General features: G+C 44.9%; 2 non-coding genes across 2 annotated transcripts; one reads left to right on the forward strand and one right to left on the reverse strand.

Moving 5' to 3' along the window:
- Positions 1–8,599: 8,599 nt before the first annotated feature.
- On the reverse strand, positions 8,600–8,674 carry Trnas-uga. Its single transcript has one exon. It is a non-coding gene; the product is annotated as a tRNA-Ser (tRNA).
- Positions 8,675–9,127: 453 nt separating this feature from the next.
- On the forward strand, positions 9,128–9,202 carry Trnas-uga. Its single transcript has one exon. It is a non-coding gene; the product is annotated as a tRNA-Ser (tRNA).
- The last annotated feature ends 201 nt before the right edge of the window (positions 9,203–9,403 follow it).

Here is a 9,403-nt window from a genome sequence, read left to right on the forward strand (position 1 = left end):
ATCAGTAGATGCAGATATGGAGGGGCATGTGGTCAGCACACCGCTCTCCCGGCCGTATGTCAATTTACGAGACCGTCCATTGCTTCATAGTCCAGGTTTCATGGCTTCGGCGCCACGTTTTCATGTTGCAGGCATTTGCATTGTTGATTTAGTTTTGGAATTCCAGGTCAGCCTGTAATTCCCAGCTTACGGAGCTGCCTTTGTGTTGTTTTGGTGCCGACAGGGTTCATGAGGGCGACATTCAGTTCTCCAATGACTAATGCAGCTGTCGTCCCCTCATGTTTCGTCATAACCCTCATCGATGACCGTCTGGCACGGTCAATGATCACACACTTCCGTCTGCGTTGTAACATAGGGGTTTTTCGCTTTGTCTATACGCGGTATAAATTTTCGATACGGTGCCTCTTGGAATGCCAAACACCTACCTTTGTTACGCATGCACCCACCAACGAGCACCCGGAATTCGCCCACCTCCGAATTCACTAAGCTCCGACATAATGCACTCACAACTACACTGACTACGACTGACATTTGCAACTTATTGAGGGCATTGCACAGGCGCCGTTCGTGGTCAAATACAACAGTGCAACCTAGCACCCGCATGTAAATTGAAGCCTTCATCTCTCGCAGTGCTTGCATATTTTTTCCAATGCCTGTGATTACTCTTCGAAAAACTGGCAGTAGCCATAAGGAATGCTGTGAATCACTCCAAAATCGGAAGACACGTGGAGTGGAGGAGTCACAATAAGTGATTACGACTGCAGGGAGATGGCGTCCATGTAGGCACAGCGGCGCCCTCTTTTGTATGACTGTACGAGCCAGTGTCACGCAAAACTCAATTGGTGCACAGCCGCCAAACGAAGTGGAAACGTGCAAAACAAGTACCAGTAATCCACCAGTAAACCACGGCGACGTGAAAGGGCGCAATATCAGCATGCGAGTGAGGTTGAACGAAGAGGAACTGTTGGCCTCCAAAAACTGGGTCTAATGTGTGATCTCGCGTCATAAATATTAAGGAAAATCTGACCACCAACCGCAACGTCAAAGACGATTAGAGCGCGAGGTGCTGCCCCCTCTTCAGGCCATACTTCAGCAGGGCAATGTCCGGTCACATGTGGCGAGAAATGTGCAAAACATTGTCGAAGAATGCTACCCTGGCTTCCACGTTCGCCTGACCTGTCACTCGCCAAACGTGTGTGGGATATGGACTGTCAGCAACTTGTTCGTTCTGCTCCCACTGCAAAACCCGTGGACGCAGAGCAGCAGTGTGCTGCAGAGTAGCATACGCATGCCCTAATTCTGATTAGGCTTCATTGCAGTATGTGGAGACTTCACTCCGTACTTAATTGGTTGCGTTGTTGGTTGTTGGGGGCGGGGGGGAGGAGACCAGACAGCGACGTCATCGGTCTCACCGGATTAGGGAAGGACGGGGAAGGAAGTCGGTCGTGTCCTTTCAAAGGAGCCATCCCGGCAGTTGCCTGGAGCGATTTAGGGAAATCACGGAAAACCTAAATCAGGATGGCCGCACGCGGGATTGAACCGTCGTCCTCCCGAATGCGAGTCCAGTGTGCTAGCCACTGCGCGACCTCGCTCGGTCCGTACTTAATTCTCACGGTCGAAGTGCATGTATATAATTCTCCAAATTCGATCATTTCTGTGTAGTCTTGTTCCTAACTGGTGGAATGAATTTCTTTGCAGTTTTAGGTCATCTCCCTGGCGTTGCAATTTTCAGAAATAGCAATGTTTGTTCACCGACCCGTGATGAAACCTTCAACAGAGGATACTGACGTTAACACGCGGCTTAGCGGCTAACAACGAGACTTGCTTACATAGAAAGAAACTTGTCTTCATCATTAGGAAACCTAACATGATCTGAGCCTGCTCGTTCCACAGGAAGTGCCAGTGAAGAAAATGATCGCCGATTTATTATGATCGACGGTCTCCCACTCGTTCCTTCGGCTACTTCACGCGCGGGGATTGTTCACTGATGTGCGAGACCCACTGCTTGCTTCAACTCTCTTTCTTTACGACGTTGCAAAGCGCAACGCGAAACAGAAGTTACTTCGGCGACGTTAGAATGAACTAACTCACACAACTGACAATTGCCCCCTTTCAGCACGTTTATCAGATTCAGGTGTTGCCCCAGCCCGCCAAACAACAAATGCAAAAGCAGAATTTCGAGTCAAGAAATTGCAGCATTTTATGACTGTGTGCTGCATTACATTTCGCAAGAGTCGTGGATGAATATCCTTTGCCGGTACTTCCTAAGAACGGAAAAATGACAACGTATTCTCCGGGAGTAGTACCTAACTACTGAATAAATTCATTAGACTTGATTCAGCTAAGACGTCATTGCATGTAGCTACTATTCCAAGCGATGCTCGTCCACGGCAGTAGCATTCGCGTCTGTCCCATTTCACTGAAGATTTATGGCAATCGCATCCAGCCACTGCTTGTCCGCAAATCTAACACTTTCCTGGACACTGTGGCGTAGCTGTGCTTGATTCCTCTTTGTCTTCAACAGGTTACTGAATCATTAAGTCTCTCATCAGTTTCTTAATACCATCACATCCGCCTTGCTAGGTTCTTGCCCCGGCCCCCGTCGGATAAAACTTAAGCTGCAGATTCTCGCCTTACAAACCTATTACTAACTCTGAACGTACGTGCGGCTTCGCTGTAATCAACGGTTCCCAACGTACCTATCAGTGGTTTCGGTTTCATGGACTTTGTCTCCCGTATCGCTTTGATGACTCATTGTTTCATTATTTACATGTGCCTAGGGGTAGCGTATTTCAATAATAACCAAAAGTTTGGGACCCTTGTTCGAACACAGCCAATGCTTAAATTGTCAATAAAAAATCAGCAAATATAACGTCCGAAGACTTCCAGTATGAGAAGTCCCCCCTCGTTCTCCCAACGGCCTTATCAAAGAAGCCGGAGGAGCGGACAGTGTTTCAAGGCACTCTCTTGCCCTTATGGTGGGAAACTAATCCCAAAAGGTGGAACAATAAGCAATGATCAACAACATGAGGATGCAGAAAGCAATGGAAACCACTGAGCTGAAGATACAATATGTATTTAGAGGTAATATGATCTATAACTGAAAATCTGTCCTGATGATCTCCCCATTGGCGAAAGATTCCGGATTAGTTCCCCATTCGTGTCTGCGGAAGGGGATTGCCAAGGGCGAGCTGACTATGAGAAAAAGATGGAATAACCAACGAAAGGGTAACGTTCTTCGAGTCGTGGCGTCGAATGTCAGAAGTTTCAACGTGGTAAAGAAGCTAGAAAATCTGGAAAGGTACGCAAAGACTCAGTCTAGATATAGCGGGGTAAGCGAAGTGAAATCGAAAGAATATAAGGATTTACGGTCGGATGAATGTAGGGTAATATAAACAGCAGCAGAAAACGGTGTAACGGGAACGGGATCTGTTACGATAAGAAAGCAGGACATAGAGTCACTGCAGTTCACTGATAGGGTACTACTCATTAGAACTGATGCCAAACCAACGTCGACAACAATAGTCCAGATGTACGTACTTTCAGATGTCGCAGGCGAAGGTGTAGAGGTAGAGAAAGTATAGGAGGATATTGAATGTATATTCAGTGCAAATCTGTAATATTGGTTATCTGGAATGCGCTTGTAGGGGGAGCAGTAGAGGGAAGAGTTACGCGAGAATGTGGGTTCGGTAGTAGCAGTGAGAGAGAAGGAAGACTGAGTTCTGCAACAAATTTCGATGATAATTGCAATACTCTACTGAAGGATCACAAGAGGAGGAGTTATACTTGGAGATGGCCCGGAGATACAAAGGATTCGAGATATCAAGATCACAAAAAGATTCCGACATCTGATGTTGGATCATAAGACGTACCTAGGGGCATATATAGACTCAGATCACAATTTAGCAATGATGAAGAAAAGACTTAAGTTTAAAAGAATCGTCCAGAAGAATCAGTGTGGAAGGAAGTGGGATACTGAAGCACTGAGGAATAATGACACACATCCGAAGTTTGCTAAAAATGTGGCTACACCGATAAGGAGTTGACGAAAACATTACTAAAAAGAGCAATCAAAGATGTTACAGTACTTGTCACAGGGACAGTTTCAAATTTACCTCTCATAATATAAAACTTTATGCTCGATCACCATTGTACATGGGATTAAAAATCTAGAATAAATTAAATAACACAAATCTGTTAAATATGGTGTTTGACCCACTAAAAAGACTTAATTCATGCAGGCCAGTTTGGCAATTTGAAAAGAAAAGAAATAATACAGATTACGTATTGCATCATAAATTGTTAATATGTTGTATAAGATGTATTGCAAGTTGCATAAGTGTTGTATATGTTCTTCTTAAATTGTTCATGTGTAAAAATGCAGCAATGCCTGCTGACAGGTGTTTATTATTACAACCTTTTTTTAAAGTAATTTGGCGTGTCTCCAGTACAAAAATCTTTGATTTGTATCTGTACGTTATGAGACGAATAAACTACATTCTACATTCATTCCACATTCAATAAATGACGGAACTAAAAGAAAGATCCAAGAGTGTGATTAAATTCAGGGTAAAATGATATCAATGATCAAATCCGCTGGTGACATTGCTATCCTCACGAAGGTGAAGAATTACAGAATCGGCTGAATGGAAGGAACAGACTAACGAGTACGAAATATGGATTGAGAATAAACCGACAAAAGTAATGAGGAGTAGCAGAAACGAGAATATCGAGAAGTTTAACATCAAAATTGGTGATCACGAAGTAGACGAAATTAAGGAATTATTCTACCTTGACAAATTAAGGAACTATTCTGCCTTGGAAGCGAAACAACCCATAGCGAACGAAGGAAGGACGACATAGGAAGCATACCAGCACTGGCAAAAAAGGCATTCCTGGCCAAAAGAAGTACACTGCTGTCAAACTTAAACCTCAATTTGAGGAAGAAATTTGTGACAATGTACGTTCGGAGCACGGTATTGTACGGTGGTGAATCATGGACTGTGGGAAAGCCGGAACAGAACAGGATCGATGGGACTGAGGTGTGGTGGTGCAGACGAATGGTGAAAGTTATGTACGTAGATTCATAAGGTGCGGGATGAGGAGGTTCTCTGGAGAACTGGCGAAGAAACATACAAATAGAAATCACTGACAAGAAGATAGGAGGTATGTTAAGACATCAGGGATAACCACTAGGGCTCCATGTGGAGCATCAGAGGGTAAAAACAGACTGGACTGCATCCAACATGTAACTGAAAATGTAGAGTGCAAACGCTATTTTGAAGTGAAGAGATTGGCACAGGAGAGAGATTCGTGGCTGACGCATCAAACCAGTGAGAAGACTGACTGGAAAAAATTTTCGCAATACATGTAAATGGTTCATCAGAATAAACAGCACTGTAAGATCGTTCGCCGCAATGCTGTGCCCTACACGAAAATATTATACTTTGAGGCCAGTAAAGAAATGCAGAACGACTGTCATGAAACTTTCACTTTGTGTGCTGAACGATAGGTCTCTCTAAATATAAATAGATGTGTTGTAATAACTGCAACAAATCTATAGTACCTGATCCTAAAATTAGCGGCGAACATTTTATGCACGCCGAATCGTTTAAATATATTTAACGGTAAAGAAAGAAGATGTTTGAAACTGTAGAAAGCGGAAAGTAGTCCTGGGGAACACGAATGGAACACTGAAGATCTGTTAAGAGGAGTTCTCGAAAAGAGCAGTCCATTTGTAAATGGAATACAAGACGCTAGTGAGACCGATTCTTGAGTATCTTTCAGTGTTTGAAGTCCGTATCAAATATGCATGACAACAGAAATCTACAATTTCATGGATCGTACAGGCATGGTACAGCCCTTACCAAAGTGTAATTGATATGATCGAGGATTTTATGAGAAACGCAGAGTCACATTTTTAAAGGCGCTCTCGAGATTTTGTCACTGCCAGCCACTTCGCACTTTCCCAGTTCTTGAAGAATCAGTCAGGTGTGCATATGAAGCAGCCAGTTTTTTTAGCTCAATAAGACATCAAAATCTGAGAGTATTGGTGACTATTGAACAAACTTCACTAACTGCTTAAATACAAATATTTGGTTAGCTATCAGCTGTATCGAGTAATCTAAATGAATACATTTAACATTTTCAGTCTGAAGAAGAAATTACGAATGCATGCACAAAAATATATGTGTAATGAAGCTGAAATGTTGCCTTGCTGTATTTGCCAATCCTCTTAATCTGCGATGGCGTCCGCCCCCGGTAGCTGAGTGGTCAGCGCGACAGAATGCCAATCCTAAGGGCCCAGGTTCAATTCCCGGCTGGGTCGGAGATTTTCCCCGCTCAGGAACTGTCCTAATCATCATCATTTCATCCCCATCGACGCTCAAGTCCCCGAAGTGGCGTCAAATAGAAAGACTTGCACCCGGTGAACGGTCTACCTGACGGGAGGCCTTAGTCACACGACATTTACATTTGTAATGGCGAGAAACTGTGTAGGCTAGCGGTTTTATTACCTGTGAACATGGATTTTATTCCTCTGTGTGACGCAGGGCACATTAATTTCGTCGGCCACTTGAGGGATTGCAGGAGGGCTCCGTCTACTGCTCCGACCCAGGGGGCCCATGGCTGCCCTTGCTCGGTGGTCCAGCCTGTCTCCTGTCCTTCGCATTTTTATCCTTATTATTATTTTAAATCTGTCTTTGGTTTACTGTTGCGTCGTCTTTCTGTTTCCTGAGATTTTACCAACTCGTCCGTTTTCCTAGTTTTATCACGGTAATGAAGGGTGCCTCTCCCGACATACGAGATTTCGCAGGTGCCTCCAGATGCTTTCTGGGCGGGGCGTCTCTCCCATATTCACCCTTTGCCCCCTCTCTAACATCTACTTGTTTGTATCACTTGGTTTTCTCGACTCTCGGATATAATAGGATGCATCGGGAGTTGTCTTTTGTAGCCTTCCTCTTTGGGGACTATTCCCAAATGGCACAGAAGATATTGAGGGACCTATGACATCGTAGTTTGGTCCCTTCAACACCAAGAATCCATCCGTCGAATAATAAATAAACGGGCATCTTTGGAAAAGAGGCAATGCAGTTGCTGCAGAACCTTGTTGGCTAAATTTAGAGGACATGTATTCGAGGAAGACTGCAACAATTCTCCTGCTAGCATCTCATACCTGACGCAGCGACGACGATGGAAAGACGAGAGAGATTAGGACATGTACAGACAAATTTAGATAGTCATTTGTTCCTTCGTCACTTAATATGCCAATGGAATAGGACAGAACATAGCCAACGCCTTGCAGATAAACAAAAATTACGCGAAGCGAAATGTAATGTGAGGAGGGCCATGCGAGAGGCGTTCAATGAATTCGAAAGTAAAGTTCTATGTACTGACTTGGCAGAAAATCCTAAGAAATTTTGGTCTCATGGTGGATCAAAACAAAATGTCCAGACACTCTGTGATCAAAATGGTACTGAAACAGAGGATGACAGACTAAAGGCCGAAATACTAAATGTCTTTTTCCAAAGCTGTTTCACAGAGGAAGACTGCACTGTAGTTCCTTCTCTACACTGTCGCACAGATGACAAAATGGTAGATAGCGAAATAGACGACAGAGGGATAGAGAAACAATTAAAATCGCTCAAAAGAGGAAAGGCCGCTGGACCTGATGGGATACCAGTTCGATTTTACACAGAATACCCGAAGGAACTAGCCACAAACGACGGAACATGGGTTCATCACTTCGAAACGGAAACAAAACCGCAATCCAAAGAGTGGCCCCACACCACCTCTCACCCGAAGCAAAAGTTCAAAGCTGAGCTCTCAGCCGTTAAAGTCGTGGCGATGGTCTTCCGGGACTTTTCAGGGGCAATCCTGTTTGATGTCCTCCCGCATGGTGCAACGCTCAACTCTGATGTGTATTGTGCTACCCTCAGTAAACTGAAGAAACGACTTTAGCGTGTTCGTCACTACAAACAAACAAACAAACAAAAAAAACAAAAAAAAAAACATGAACTTCTCCGCGACAACGCAAGGTCTAGCCTAAGTCTAAGCACGCGGGGGGAGCTAACAAAAGTTCATTGCACTGTTCTTCCTCATCCACCCCACATCTCGGATCTCACACGTTTCGAGTTCCATCTGTTTGGCCCGATGAAGAAGGTACTTCACTGGAAGCAGTACGTGGAGATTGGGACATTATTGACGCAGCAAGACGTTGGGTCCGACGTCGACCACTAGAGTGGTTAGGGTGGTACTAAGCGGGCATTCAGGCCATGCCGTTATCGTCGTGGAAGACCGTCGCACGGAACAGAGATTATGTTGGAAAATAAAGTTTCGTGACCAAAACAGCGTACTGTAGCCTTAACGACAGCAACCTGCTTCCACGAAAAAGTAAGTGTTGCATTGAACCTACCTGGCAAAAATGGTTCAAATGGCTCTGAGCACTATGGGACTTAACATCTATGGTGATCAGTCCCCTAGAACTACTTAAACCCAACTAACCTAAGAACAGCACACAACACCCAGTCACCACGAGGCAGAGAAAATCCCTGACCCCGCCGGGAATCGAACCCGGGACTACCTGGCAGATTAAAACTGTATGCCGGACCGAGACTCGAACTCGGAACCTTTGCCTTTCAAGGGCAAGTGCTCTACCAACTGAGCTACCCATGCACGACTCACGCCCCGTCCTCACACCTTTACTTCTGCCAGTACCACGTCTCCTACCTTCCAAACTTTACAGAAGCTCTCCTGCGAACCTTGCAGAACTAGCACTCCTGAAAGAAAGGATATTGCGGAGACATGGCTTAGCCAGAGCCTGGGGGTTGTTTCCAGAATTCAGTTGGTAGAGCACTTGCCCGCGAAAGGCAAAGATGCCGAGTTCGAGTCTCTGTGCGGCACACAGTTTTAATCTACCAGGTTGTTTCATATCAGCGCACACTCCACTGCAGAGTGAAAATCTCATTCTGGAAACATCCCCCAGGCTGTGGCTAAGCCATGTCTCCGCAATATCCTTTCTTTCAGGAGTGCTAGTTCCGCAAGGTTCGCAGGAGAGCTTCTGTAAATTTTGGAAGGTAGGAGACGAGGTACTGGCAGAAGTAAAGCTGTGAGGACGGGGCGTGAGTCGTGCTTGGGTAGCTCAGTTAGTAGAGCACTTGCCCTTGAAAGGCAAAGGTCCCGAGTTCGAGTCTCGGTCCGGCACACAGTTTTAATCTGCTAGGTAGTTTCATATCAGCGCACACTCCGCTGCAGAGTGAAAATCTCATTCAAGTGTTGTATTACTTATTGAACGCCTCTTGTGTATAGACGAGTTTACGTGTAAGGAATGAGCGCAATGTTTTATCGCTGAGAATGAAAGTTCTTCAAAATGCATCCCAAGCAACATTAAGTCACGTGGTTAGCT

Source organism: Schistocerca americana, chromosome 1, assembly GCF_021461395.2.
Source record: "Schistocerca americana isolate TAMUIC-IGC-003095 chromosome 1, iqSchAmer2.1, whole genome shotgun sequence".
Classification (NCBI taxonomy): domain Eukaryota; kingdom Metazoa; phylum Arthropoda; class Insecta; order Orthoptera; family Acrididae; genus Schistocerca; species Schistocerca americana.